The sequence below is a fragment of the Pelodiscus sinensis genome, chromosome 17 (genome assembly GCF_052426305.1).
Source record: "Pelodiscus sinensis isolate ZL-2025 chromosome 17, ASM5242630v1, whole genome shotgun sequence".
NCBI lineage: Eukaryota > Metazoa > Chordata > Testudines > Trionychidae > Pelodiscus > Pelodiscus sinensis.
In genome coordinates, this window is record NC_143068.1 from 17,739,080 (window position 1) to 17,753,616 (window position 14,537).

The window sequence follows — 14,537 nt, forward strand, 5'->3', positions numbered from 1 at the left end:
CCTTTGTTGTAGAGACTGTCCAGTTTGGCCAATATTCATGGCAGAAGAGCATTCCTGTCACTTGATGGCATAGATTACATTAGTGAATGTGCAGTTGTATGAGTCTCTGATATGGCTTAGGTGGTTAGGTCCTGTGATGGTGTTGTTTGTGTAGATGTGTGGACAGAGTTGGCACTGGGTTTTATTGCAGTAGTGGGTTCCTGGGTGAGTATGTTTGAGGTGTGATGCATGGTTGCTGGAAATAATTTATTTCAGGTTAGGCGATTGGCTGTAGGTGAGGACTGGGCTACATTTGCTGTCATTCTTGGTAATCACAGATGTTTGATGAAGGACTGAATGGGCTATAGGAGCAGGATTCAGTGGCAGAGGTATGGCAGAAAGCTTGCTCTACTGCCCCTCTTCCATTGGAAATGAAAGTCTTAATAAACACATTTTTTAAAAAAATCTTTCAATCTTGTGTGACAAGCACCAGCAACTGGACAGTCTATGGCCTGGTCAGTAGTGCGGATGTGAGCCACCAGGATTCCTTCTTGACTAGGTGTTCTGGTTGAAAACAAGACACTTGGTCACCCTAAAACACATTTCAGGGTCAAGCATTTCTCCCTCTGGAATTGGCTGGCCTGGAGTAAATCAGCCCTGCTCCTGGGCTATGTCTAGACTGCAAGCCTCTTTCGAAAAAGAGCGTCTAGACTGCAAGCGGAACTTTCAATAAAGCAAGCTGCTTTTTCGAAAGAGAGCACCCAGGCAGTCTGGATGCTCTCTTTCGAAAAACCCGTTTGCATTCAAGAATGCCTTTTTTCGAAAGAGCACTTTCGAAAAAAGGCATTCTTCCTCGTGCAATGAGGTTTACCGTCGTCGAAAGAAAAGCCATGTTCTTTCGATTTAATTTCGAAAGAACGTGGCTGCATTCTAGACACAGGTGAAGTTTTTTCGAAAAAAGGCTATTTTTTTCGAAAATAACCCCTGAGCCTGGACACAGCCCTGGGGTTTTATCCTTAATGTTGGTTTATTTGCAATATTTAGTGTAGGGTCCAGAGGTTTCTTTAAACAAACAAAAAGTACATTGCCTAATTGCCACGGATGTGCCTTTTCTAATGCTGGCTACCAGGCACCCCTCCTCTCCACCCACAAACACACACTCAATCCAGCTACACTAGGAACTGAGGCCCTCTTCCCAAACAGAAGTAACCCCAAGATTTTCATTATAGAGAGAAAACAGCTGTTTACCTTGGAAGACTCTTTCCCCTTTGCTACCTTCAGTCCTTCCTCAGCTTGTTTCGCCTCTCCCACTTGAAGAGGTTTTAAAGGTTGCAAAAGGCTGCCCTTAACTGGATTCTAGTGTCCATAATTAATCTGAGGTGATCTCTCTTCACTTCATAGGGAAAAGGAGTTGCAGCCATTCTATGACTGGAATGCCTGCCTTCAACCACCTTTTCAAAAGGGTCAGACCTAACTTTATTGCCTCTCTACAGTTAAACTATTTAATTTAACTTTATGGCCACTTTGAAAGACTCCTTAAAGTGATTCCAATTTGTCTCTGTGATGATTAGTTCAGACTTGGAAAGCAATATATACACATTATAGCCACAGGAGTACATTTTCATATAATGCACGCACAGTACAATATACATCTTGTAGGAGCACTTACAACAACAGACATATACTCCATGATGGTGAACACAAATAACTAATTAGGCCAGTTCACAATTAGCCAGTTGGCATGTGCTCTTGAGTGTGCAATTTTATGCATGTCATTTTTTAAAAAATTTGTTCCCAAGAATGTGCCATATTTTTGAAAAATATACCACAGCTCTAAAATCATCATTTTGGAGGACATGGCAGCATGCACTCACATCTTTATCCTAGCACAGAGCCCAGTAACTATGCTAGTGTGGGACCTATCTAGAAGGGTGCATAAGTGGTTAAAGATCCTTGCTCTCCCTCCCATGGCTCCCACTACAGGACTGAGGCAGAAGAGCTATGTTGCCTCATGGTTTTGGTCAGGGTTGCCTCTCTTGATGGGACGATACATTTCCTCACTCCCAAATGCACCCAGTTTGCAATGATATGAATAGGAGCCTCCATAAAATTGTGTTCTGGCATGTGGTCATTATGCATCTCTCCATGAGTTTGAATTCATCAAGGCTGGACTGGACATGATAGCAATTCCCTTTTGTTGCCTCATTAGTAAGAGCAGGATTTGTCCTTCAATGTTGGTGTTCCAGATCCTTGAGTTTATTACAATGAAGACATTCAGCCAAGTCAAGGGTAAACTCAATTAGGAAAGTAATAGTATTTTATTAAATCACATTCTGTAATAAAAGAACTTAATTTGTAAGTAGTCAGCATGTATAATTCTCTTCGTAGGGAAAAATCTTGGAACCCTAACTTGATATTAAAACTTGAGAAAATAAATCTGCATAATACTAAATAATTTAAATATCTAGACTGCAATAAGATGTTGTGGTTCGTGAAGTTATTGTGGAGTGAATGGTGCCCAGATAGCTTTAAAACAGCTTTTATTAATCTGCTAAAACTGTAGGTTGGGGGTGAATTGGTATTTTCTCTTCAAAATGGCTGTTAGCATAAACACAGTCAAGAAACTAAGAAAGAATTAACATTCATATATTTTTCATAGGGGGAAGGGAGTCAATTAAACCCTCTTCCTCCTCTCCAGCCATCAAATAACTTTGGAGTTATATTTGGTTCATTTACCTCTCCAATGTTTCCAGTTTGTGCATTTTTTAATGTCTGTATTCTAGTTGTTCTTGGAGATAAAAAGTGCTGCCAATACACTTGTGGAATCATTAGACCAATCTAGCTGACAGCAGGAATTAAATATTAGAAAATCCACTAAGGATGCGTCTACACTACACCCGTAGCTCGAAATGCGCTAAACAATTTGAATTATGTAAATTGCGTAGCATGAGTCAATTTTGAAACAGCTTATTTTGAAATTTGGCACTGTCTACACAGCATTTATTTCAAACTAAATCACTATTCCAAAACATCTCTTACTCCTCATGGAATGAGGATTATACAGATGACAGAATAGCAAGCCTGTTATATTTCAAAATAACAGGCACATTCAAAAGATGCAGAATAGCTATTTCAGAATACCTCCAGTATCCCGAAATCGTGTAACAGTGTAGACATAGCCTAAGAGAGCCTGATCCCATACCATTTCCAACCTGTTTATATAGTTCCAAGATTGTATGATAATTAACATAATAGCAAAGTGAGTAGCACAGTCACAAGTTTGATAAAAACCTTATCCAGTCTTTTGTTTGCCTATGACATTCCTTCTTGGAAAGTTTCCCTCCTGATCCCCTCTCCCTGTGTTCTCCATGGATTTATTCATACTGCATGCAGACTTTAGAACTTGGGAGTTTGCCTAGTTGATGCTGCTTTGGAACATAAAGAGCTGGAGAATGGTAGCAGCCAGAAGATGTCACATCACTATATGATCCCCATTCCAATGGGAGGTCAGTTTGCACTCAAGCAGTGAGCAGCCCTGCTAGAATGCTGGCGCTGAGATAATGTGTTTTGATGAGCACCATCAGTCTTTATTTCACTGGTGAAAAGAACTCTAATGTGAACAACAACAAAACTCTATGCCTGCTATTCCCTCCCCCCCCCTTTCTTAATGGCACCTGGCTTCCATTCAGCCCAAGAGACTTAAAATATGTTTCATTTTCATAACGATACCATTGGGAGCAAGGCACCTATTTCAGTCAAATCCTTCTTTACTTTGAGACCTTTAGCACTTACCCAAGACAGTCTTTATCTGATGGATAAATTACCATCATGTCAGTATTTACCACTTGGAAAAAAACTATATACAGTAGGTTTTATCTTCCAAACTGCTGATTCCAATGTCTTATGATCATTTAGTGACCATATGTAGCCAGACAGACTGCCCCCCCATCTCCTCCCTGTGCTGGAATAACTATGGCCCTGGATGCTAGACAGGAACCAGACAACAGCGGCAATTGGGCCAGCAGACGATCGGGGCCTCAGGCTGCCCTTGGCTGGTACCAGTAATTGATATGCCAACACACTGTCCCAGAAGAGGAATCTGCCGCCCCATCAGAAAAAGAATGTCCGGCCCTAATGATTTAGTTACCTCCACCTCACAGGTGCAAATTAAGCTTTGGACCCCCTGTGGGAATGGGTGTCACAAAGACGTTCCGAGTTAATTGGATTTTAATGACAAGAGAAGCATCTACATGACCACAGGGGTATAAACTGGGGGCCTGTGCCCCGCTCTAATTGGAGATCCAATCACATACCTTCTGGTCAGGTGGTCCTGGACCCCCGAGACTTTAGGGACGCCTTTGTCTCGTATCGACTGCTTCCCATTGGGATTGAGAGAAACACTGGCTTCGCCGGAGTAAGGATCGCAGGGGTGAGAATATACCGGCCAGGTGTCTTTTTTATGCGCTTTCAATAAGAGCTCAGAGAACCAAAAGGGTTCCATGGTACCTTTAAGTGACTTTTATTGTATTTTTCTGTCTTGTCTTTGTAGTGGCTGTGTTATCTGTAACACAGCAGTAGCATTTAACAGCTAAGTTTGCCTTGTAATAATAAAGTAGTAACTGTTTAAGCTTTAACCTGTCTCCTCCTGTTGCTGTAACAGAACCGAACACAATCAAAAGAACCATAGCCAGTTTGGCTATCTTGCCACGGTCAGGGGTAAATACAGTAAGAGCTGAGCGTTGAGTCGTGCCGCCTCCATGGGGCAGACTCTTGGGGTGCCCGTCAGCCTCCTTGGCTGCCTGCTGCGAAGGGACTTTGTCCTGGCAGTTAAAGACTCGGGTGTGATATTGCTCACAGACCACTCATTATCCCAGACACTGGCTAACACCATAAAGATAATAAGTCTCATAGCTCTGAGAATTCAACAGAAGTATTTTGTGTTTTAAGAATTCAAATCCTGTATTGTCTTTTCATATTGGACGTACTGTACAGTGGAAATACATCAGACTTACATTAGTGTAAGTAAGGGAAGAGTGCAGCCTTTTATTTTTAATCCAGTTATTGCTTGTTCTGAAAATTAAAACAAATAATTAAACCCACTTTTTAAAACATCTGCTTTGTGCAGTTGCAAACAAACATCAATATGTTGCATGCATTCAGGCTGTGAACATTGCCCGGAAACTCAATATGATGGGACATATATTGAAAAGAAAAAAAAGTAAAGCTCCCATGTTGCTAATTTATATAGCTATTTAGCAAAGTACTTAGCTGTAAGCAAGTGAGTATTCCCGTTGGAACCAATGCAACTTAAATGCTCCCTTCAAGGGATTCACAGATATAAGTGCTTTCTGAATTGGGGTCATAGTTCTGCAAGATGTGCTATATGGTGAGGGCAAGATTATGCCCAGGCATGGTGTGAGACTTCCAAGGATGACAAATGGCTCAAGGGGTATGTCTACACTAGCCCCCTAGTTCGAACTAGGGTGGCTAATGTAGGCATTCGAACTTGCAAACGAAGCCCGGGATTTAAATATGAAGCCCGGGCTTCATTTGCAAGTTTGAATGCCTACATTAGCCACCCTAGTTTGAACTAGGGGGCTAGTGTAGACATACCCAAGGGTACCACTCCCCACTTGTACCACTGTCCATAGCTGGGCCACAGTCAGTGACCTTGTACCCTGATCTATTTGTGCTAACTTCTCCAAGTAGTGCATAGATGGGTAGGAAGGTGGCCCTTCTACTGGCCAGCAGAGTTGACATCAAGTGGGAGAGGAGAGAAGGCTGGCTGCTTTGGAAAGAGTGCAACAGTTGCTGTGTTCCTTTTGCACCCATAATATGGTACTGAGAGCCATTAGGTCTTTCTTCTGAGTCTGGAGAGCTCAGATGTGATGGAAAGTTGCTACTATCTGGCATCTTCTTGATGTTCTACAGGAAAGGAGTTCGGTGGCCTCATTTCAGTTCACAATGGGCGAGTTTCCAAAACATAAAATACACCAGCCCACTTAGCTGTTGCATTGGTAATTTCAGCAGCAAGGCCTGGATCTGAATGAGCTCAAAAGAATGACCATTGAGGCTCAGTATAGCGTGACTCTGCAAGGATGTTCAGGCCTTCAAATGGCAGGGGAGAGAGTTTTACCCCAACTGTCAGTTGTCTATTTACAGGCAGTCCCCGGGTTACATGGATCCGACTTACATCGGATCCCTACTTACAAATGGGGTAAGGCAACCCCACACTAGTTGCTCCCCCCCCAGCAGACCAGGGAGACGTGAAGCTAGCGGCCCCCCTCCCCCAGCAGACCAGGGAGACGCGGAGCGGCTTTTCTCAGCAGACACCTCAGCTTGAGAAGAAAGGACTGAGGGAAGTGAGGTGTGGGAGAATAAAACTGAGCTCTGGAGAAATGTTTGGCTAGAGTTTCCCCTACAATATGTACCAGTTCCGACTTACATACAAATTCAACTTAAGAACAAACCTACAGTCCCTATCTTGTACGTAACCCGGGGACTGCCTGTAGTTTGAGAGTCTGCCAGTCAGTTATAATAAGATGACGTCCTGAAACACTGGCAGGGTATGAAGCCCAGACAGCAATGCTCAAGACTTTGCTAATATAAAGCAGAATTAAGCTGTGAGCAACAGGGAGGCCCTGTTCATAGAACTTGGCAAGAACTGGGCTAATATTACAGAAACACTCATACCTAAAAGGTACTAGGCATAGGCCATAAACACTTTCCAGAGGGGTCATCACTGAACACCTCAGAAAGAAATATTTTGATACCAACACCCCCCAGATAACAGATAACAGGAACATATGGACTCAGGTTCAGGATAGGGTCTAAACTGACAGCATGATAGTGATCAAACCAAATTTACAAGGCAATGGGTGGATTTAGGTAACATCAGAGGGTGGCAACCTGATACATCAGGAGTGATGTGTAACTTGTTTGTACCTGTGTATAAAAGTGTACCCCAAAGAGTTGTCTTTGTCTGACCTAGGGGGCAGTGATGGATCCCACGTCACTGACTGAGTTGCATTCATCGTCAGGGGCACAAATTCTTAGCCTTCCTGTAGAGCTCTGATCTGGAGAAGCTATTGCTGTGCTTCATTTACTACAAACTGGGCCTGGTTCCTTCAATCCTTATCTGATTTTGTGGCCTTTGGGCGCTCTCTTGGAGTCTGCTGTGATGGCTATTTGCACAAGCCAACACAACAGATAGAAGAGCATGTGCACACAGCTGAATGGTTATCATCCCAGAAGGATCAGGAGACCTGTCAGTACTCCTCACCAGTGACACCTGCCTACTACAAGCACTAATGTCTCAGTGAAGCCCATTAACACAGGCTTACCTTTCAGAAAATGAATATTCCCATTGTCTTCCTTGGGACTGCTCACACATTCAAGATTACACTTATGCTTCCATACTTGCATGGCTGGGACTTAGCTTCACACAACCTGCTGTTAGAGAGAACAAAGGAAAAATGACACATTGTTTTTGTGGCTTCTGATTTATTTACATTTCTATTTTAAAGGAATACGCTAATGCACTACAGACGTGCTCTATACAACCGCAGAAAGGGGGGCTGCTTTGCGTTTTGTAAATTGAAAGAAATAAAATAAACATTCATATTTGATTAATACAATATAATATTGCTTCAAGGAGAGCCTCAGTATATCAGGAATCTGAGCTGATGTTGCAGTTCATTCTGAGATGTGTGATAGAAAAGCTCAAACAATGTATAAAAGCATATTGGAGGAGGGGCGCTCTGTTAACATAGACAAGTTATCACTGAGAGCAGTACACACAGTTTTTAAATATCACCATATTCCAAAGTCCCACCGTCAAAATTGAGATCTCATTAAGAAGACCCAGCACTGTATCCTCAAGTCCCTAAACAGTCACCTTCTTCCCTTCTTGTCAGTGTTATGGTTTGTGATCCAGTTCCAAAATCTCTATCTGGGAAAACCCAAAGTCATTTTTTAAAGTTAACAGCTGATTTTCACCTCTATATTGCATTTTGCCATTTTCACTTTAAGCTGAAGTGTAATCCTTCCTCCCTCCCCTCCCCCACCCCAAGAAGTTTTGCTTGGAAAGAAACCTGGAACTTGACAGCCTTTATTCCTTTTTCCCTGACTCTTCTAATCCTCATAATACATAACTGAAAAATCCTTGAACTATTTCCACTTCATCTTTGAACCATTCTGGTGGTTGTGAAATACACTGCAGTATTGAAATTCAATAATAGTAGCATAAAGGTAGTAAAACGGTCACTGCCCAAAAAACTCACTGAAATAAAGCATAAAAAATAAATCAGATGTGGCAGGAGAGGGAACGGCTTATTGGAAATTATTTTCCAAGGCACATGACTATCTCTGAGTGATGTGAAGAGCACAGTGTTTTAGAGTGAGGAATATGGGGTTTGATAGAAAAAAGAAAATAAAACAAGCAAAAGTAGAATTGATTTCTAAAACAAAGAAAAAGTTTAGCTACTGCAAAGTTTCAAAATACTTTAACTTCTGTTTCTATGGGAATTAAGAACCACATTTTTGTTAGACCAGCCATATACTTCTTTTGTTTTTTGTGCAGTCTTATTCAGCTTCAGGTATGGAAAACAAAGCCTTTGGGTGTGATGCCTTTCTTTGTAATATTTTTGTGTAAATTGCTTCATTTCTGTTATTGTTTGTATTACGATAAATCCATCTGAGATCTGAGACCCACTTATGCTAGGAACTCTACTAATGCATATCCAGAGTCAGGGATTGTTCCTATCAGCTTAACATCTAGTAATAGTCAAGACACACAAAGAACTGGAAGGAAAATAGCTTGAAGAAATGAAGTGAGTTGCCCAATGTCTCACCATAGGTTAATCCTGGGAGAGAACCCAGGTTTCCCCAGCATTTCAAGCCCTATAACTAAGCCACACTGCCTTTTATGTTCCTGTAATTCTGCCCTTTCTCAAAGACACCTGCAATGTCTTGGAGAACAAAACTGATTAACCACAAACACTCTATTTAAGAGTCTAGTGGAATCTTCTCCCACAGGTGTTTTCAATGCACATGAACACAACAAAGGCCTCAGTAGAGGTGTGTGTGTGAAATGCCCTCTGCCTAGTGTTGCTCAGAGTGAGAAGAGACGTCACACTTTTGAAGGTAACCTTATTTTAGAAATAGAAAGAGAAGATTAAACTTATAACTCCATGCTGCAGAGTTCATGTTTTATGCAAAGTAAAGGAGCTAAAGCCAAAGGAGCACTCAGTTCTATATCAGGTCATATCTACAGAGACTGAGAAGAGATGGAATGGGAAGTGCCCTGGAATATCTCGAAAAAATGATTAACTATAATTCTCAGTGTGTCTGACAGATGCTATGTTTGAAAGTCATTCTTAAAAGCGCTAATCTCCATCTGTATTTACTTGCAATGGTAACACAAAACAAGGTGGAACACACCATCATAAAGGTTTCTATTATGAATGTTGGGGTTTCCATGCATTCCCACATTTGGTGGTATCCACAAAGAACCATGAATCTTTATTCCATCTCTAGACATCTTGCAATTATTTATAATGTTTTTTAAAAACATTTTACATTTTACACAGAAGGGAAAGTCTTGTTGCTGAATTCAGTAGTCGAACAGAGCTAAAGTTTTAATCTGAAACTTTTTTCAGTAAAATTGCAGATTTGGTATCTCCAAAATATTTTGCAAATGTATGTGATTACCATTGAATTGTTCAATAAAGAAAGGGTTAAAGAATTTTCAGAAATTGGAAATGTTTTGATTTCACATTTTTAAAATAAAATGTTTGGATTTTTAATGGATTGTTCATGCAAAATTTTCCTTAATTTTAATTTTAAAAAGTAAAAATATTTTTAAATGATCTAAAATCAAAAAAACTTTCATTTGAGTCAAACAAATGTTTCTTTTGATTGTAAATAATTTTTTTCAATTTTTTGAATCACCATTTTCTAAAAAAAAAATTAATTCAAGCCAAAATGATTTTTTTAAAGAAAATATTGTTTAACATTGACAGCTAACTGTAAAATCCATTATTCACACAACTCTACTCAAGAAATCTAGGGTTTTACTCCTGGATGTGCCCTGGATTTCCTGAATGAGCCTGGGCAAGTTATTTCATTTCCATGTGCCTCAGTTCTCCATCTGCAAAATAAGATGAGTATACTTTCTCCATCTGAAAAATAAGATAAGACTGTACACTCTTCAGGGTGTCAGGGCAGTTTTTACTATGTGTTCTTACTGCACCTAGCACAACAAGCTCCCTATTTCAAGGGGTGACTCTAGGCAGAAAAATAACAATTACAGTGCAAATATAAGCTAAAATAGAAAACTGGAAAAATCGTATGTGATTATGTAATTAAAGATTATCAGAATGAGTATACATAAGGGGGCACAATTGGAGTTATCCCAGCAACCTTAATTCTGACATCCTGACTTTTGAGGGTGTGTCTTTGCAACCTTAATAATGTTCTGTTAACATATTTTTGGGTGTAACTTCCTACGGTTTAAAAAAAACAAACTGAAGAAATATAATTTTAATCATGTGGCATCAGATTAATACCCACATGGACCATCAGTAGAGTTGGAAAATTTATATCCACTAGACGTTGAACCTCTCTAGTCTGGCAACCTTGGGACCTGATTGGTGTTGAACCAGAGAATTTGCCAAACCATGGGAGGTCAATGTTGTAGTGAGTGGATCTCTTTATTTTTATTTCACAGAGGCGAAAAAATTGACCAATGGTTTCAATGCTACTTAATAATGTATGACTGTGCTGATACAATCTATATAAGCCTATGCCTAGCCCAGACTGATCAGCTCTCTTCATAACAAAGTATTAGTGTTACACAATTTTACTATATTGGCACAAGGAAATAAGTAGATTAAGCATAAAAAACATGCTTGGGGTAAACTACAGCTAAATATCAGCACAGAACACTGAGAGCCAGGACTGGTGGCTGTAAACAAACTTTATGGGACAGCGGAAAACTTGGCCACACCCATGATAACTGGGCATCTGGCTAACTAAAATCATGTCGGATCATGACTATTGCTAGACCAGAGAGTGTTGGACTAGAGAGTTTCAACCTATGTACAGGTTGAAAAATGGAGTAAGGTATGAAAAATGGAGTAACGGATAACAATAGTTAGTGAGATAAGGTCAGCGAGGCAATATCTTTTCTCCATCCAACTTTTGTTGGTGAAAGAAGGAAGCTTTCAAGCCACACAGAGAGTTCTGGGTCTGGGAAAGATACTTCCAGCATCATATAAAAATGTAAAGTGAAACAAATTGTTTAGCACAATTTAGTTATCACATATTGTATGGAATCATTTAAGGTAGCTACTTATGCTAAACAATCCTTCCCCCCTTGCATTTTCCTCTGACATTTCAAGCACCCTTCCTAGATCTGAAGAAGAGCTCTGTGTGGCACCAAAGCATGTCACTCGCAGACGTGGGTCCAATAAAAAAGCTTACCTCATCCACCCTGCCTCACTAATATTCTGGGACTGACAGAGCAACAGTCACTCTGGATACAACCTTAGTAAATTGTCATTTGCTATGCAGAGCAGCATTATAGGGGGATGAGACACACACTTCACTTGTGGAATAGTGATAGAAATGTAGCCATGTTAGTGTGGTGTAGCTGAAACAAAAAACAGGACTATGTAGCACTTTAAAGACTAACAAGATGGTTTATTAGCTGATGAGCTTTCGTGGGCCAGACCCACTTCCTCAGATCAAATAGCGGAAGAAAATTGGCATGACCATATATACCAAGGGATACGATCAAAAAAATGAACACATATGAAAAGGACAAATCAAATTTCAGAACAGAAGGGGGATGTGTGTGGGGGGAAATGTTTGTGAGCTAATGATATTAGAGGTGATAATTATCATCCCCTTATCCCCATTCTGTTCTGAAATTTGATTTGTCCTTTTCATATGTGTCCATTTTTTTTGATTGATTGTATCCTTTGGTATATATGGTCATGTCAATTTTCTTCCACTATTTGATCTGAGGAAGTGGGTCTGGCCCACGAAAGCTCATCACCTAATAAACCATCTTGTTAGTCTTTAAAGTACTTCACTTGTGGGATTCACAGATATTTGCTGACAGCATAGGAAAGAGTCTCAGGGATCCTGGATTTGATTCCAGGGTTCGGAGGAGGGTGTGCACTGCACAGACTCTCCTGCTTATTCCCTCCCAAACTTAGTCTTGTCTCATTGCCTTCAGCCTGTCACATCCCCACCTCACCTGTCTCATTCTCCTGGCCTGCCCACTCCCAGTCTATTCATGAGGCTTCTCATCTCAGTCCCAGTCTCCTTGCTAGGCAAGTCCCTCATTCAGGGAGACTCATTCAGCCTGGGGCTCTGAGCCCTGTCATCTGGGGATAAAGACCAAGCTTGAGCAACTTAACTTCATGGGCTTGCTGTGGCATGAGGCCCTAGGAAATTCCCCTGTTTGCCTCTAATGCTGTCCCTGGCTTTTATATACAGAGAAAAAGTTGTTATGGCACAGATGGGGTGTGGAGCTTTATCATCATCTTGTGGTGGGGAGACTCAGGAAGAAAAGGAACCCCTGTTTTAGACAACTTCATCTCTACTTATTCTTTTTTATACCCCTGATGCTACAGTATTTAACTGATGTCAACATCAGGCATTATTTGACTTAAGGCAAATACATCCTGCAAGGGAATACTCTGGTGTTTGATGTTTGTTAGATTTATCCTCGTTAGACATAATGTATATTTAATACTTTATTGAAAATACTGATACAAAGATAGAGAGGGCTATAGGAACAAAACCAAACTATACTGCTATAGGGCCATATTCTCAACTGGAGTAAATCAAGCTAAGCCAATGTATATAAGCCGAGATTCTAGTTATTGTTTTTGAGGAGATAATAGAGATGCATTCCTCGGGCTAAAACCAGACAAGCTTAGTTCTCTCTCTCTCTCTCTCTCTTTCTCTGTCTCCATATATATATATATATATATAAAAACCACACACACACACACATATTAATATAAAAGTTTGAAGTATGTCATACATTTCAGTGCAAAGACAGCCAGCATATTGTAATTTCATCTGAAGGAGATCCTTGCTAATGTTCCACATTCACTCCATCATGTAACCTAGCCTACAGTTTAAAGGAAAATGAAGATTTGGTGGGTATTTTTAATCTAACAAAATTCACTAACAGCAGATTGTTTTAAAAAGAAAGGAATAAAAACCTATTATTATTTATATTCTCACTAACCTTGATTCACCAAATGCTTGAGCATGTATTTAAATTTGAAACCATGATCGGAAACCCTCTGGAACCAATGGAACACCTGAAATATTAACGGAACAATTTGAATAGTGAATCGACTCACAAAAGTGGATCTCTTTATGCACAATTAGCAAGCAGGAAAAAAAGTGCTACATCTGCTGAATAAATTGTTCATTGCAAATTAATCATTCTGTTTCCTGTGGTGTTTTAGTCATGTCATGCGGTTTTATATACACTTATTTCCGAGGAGTGTTGTTCACTTCTCTTTCATTCTGAAAAAACTTTAAAAACAATGAATGGTCCTGCAGCACGTTAGAGTCTAACAAAAAATGTAGTTGCTATCATGAGCTTTCTTGGAGGCATCTTGACCTGTGGAGAACTTGCATCACAGAGCATTCAGAGAGAATTGCATACCTCTGAATCTGCTGTTGTTCTGAGATCAGCAGTTCAGCAATCAGTTGATAATGCAATCTTAGTTGTTACCATTCCTAGAAACACCACAGCACTGAAAATTTTCCTTCCAATACCATGCTCATGGAGAAGGAGTCACACCTTGGACCTCCCACAAAGATCATGAACCACTTTCCCCTGCATCTTGCCCCTCAGCATACTTTGAATACTAGTTCTTCAGCTTCAAAGAAATGCAGGCTCTTAGGGGAGTACTACATGCTGCTACTAATGAACTTTTATCATTTCCTTCAGAAATAAGGGCACTATTGTACATTTTGTGTCAGAGAATTAATATTATTAGCTGAAAGCCTGGATTTTCAGCTATCCTGTACTACATAAAAGACTTGTGCCAGCTCATCAGCAGAATAATTGGAGAGGCTATTATATCCCCTTCCTTTTTAATGTAGATAAATATAATCATATATAATTACACCTTCATGGGTATAAAGAAACTGCTGCTTCAGGGTTAAAGGGAGGTGTGTGCTCACTGTGGTATATTTCGTTTCTAGACTGCAGGCACTGTTATTTGATTCATAAATCACAAGCCAGTGTGCACACTGATAATCTGCCCTACTATGTCCCTTAGCGAGACCTCTAGAGAGAAGTAGATATGCATGCAAAGAAGGTCTACAGAAAAACTGCTGCCAATAAATAGAAATCATATGGATCCAAAATTCCATTTCATAATAGACATTTCTTTCCCTTCTCACTCTCTGTCACCATCAATTTATTTGCTCCACACCTCTGACTTTCAACTCTCTTATCTTTAGTTTTGCTTTCTTTTTTCTAACTGAATAATTGAAATAGCAGAGGGGCTCAGATC

The 14,537-nt window shown here is 40.2% G+C and overlaps 1 long non-coding RNA gene across 1 annotated transcript in view; it reads right to left on the minus strand.

Annotated features, from left to right (window-relative positions):
- Positions 1-3,746: 3,746 nt before the first annotated feature.
- The window catches only part of LOC112546876 (uncharacterized), a 30,307-nt gene continuing 19,516 nt past the window's right edge, over positions 3,747-14,537 (minus strand). Inside the window, exons 2-4 of the long non-coding RNA XR_003090589.3 lie at positions 13,250-13,325; positions 7,323-7,431; positions 3,747-5,049 (exon numbers count right to left, since the gene is read on the minus strand). This is a non-coding gene — a long non-coding RNA (uncharacterized LOC112546876). The remainder of the gene's footprint in view (positions 5,050-7,322; positions 7,432-13,249; positions 13,326-14,537) is intronic.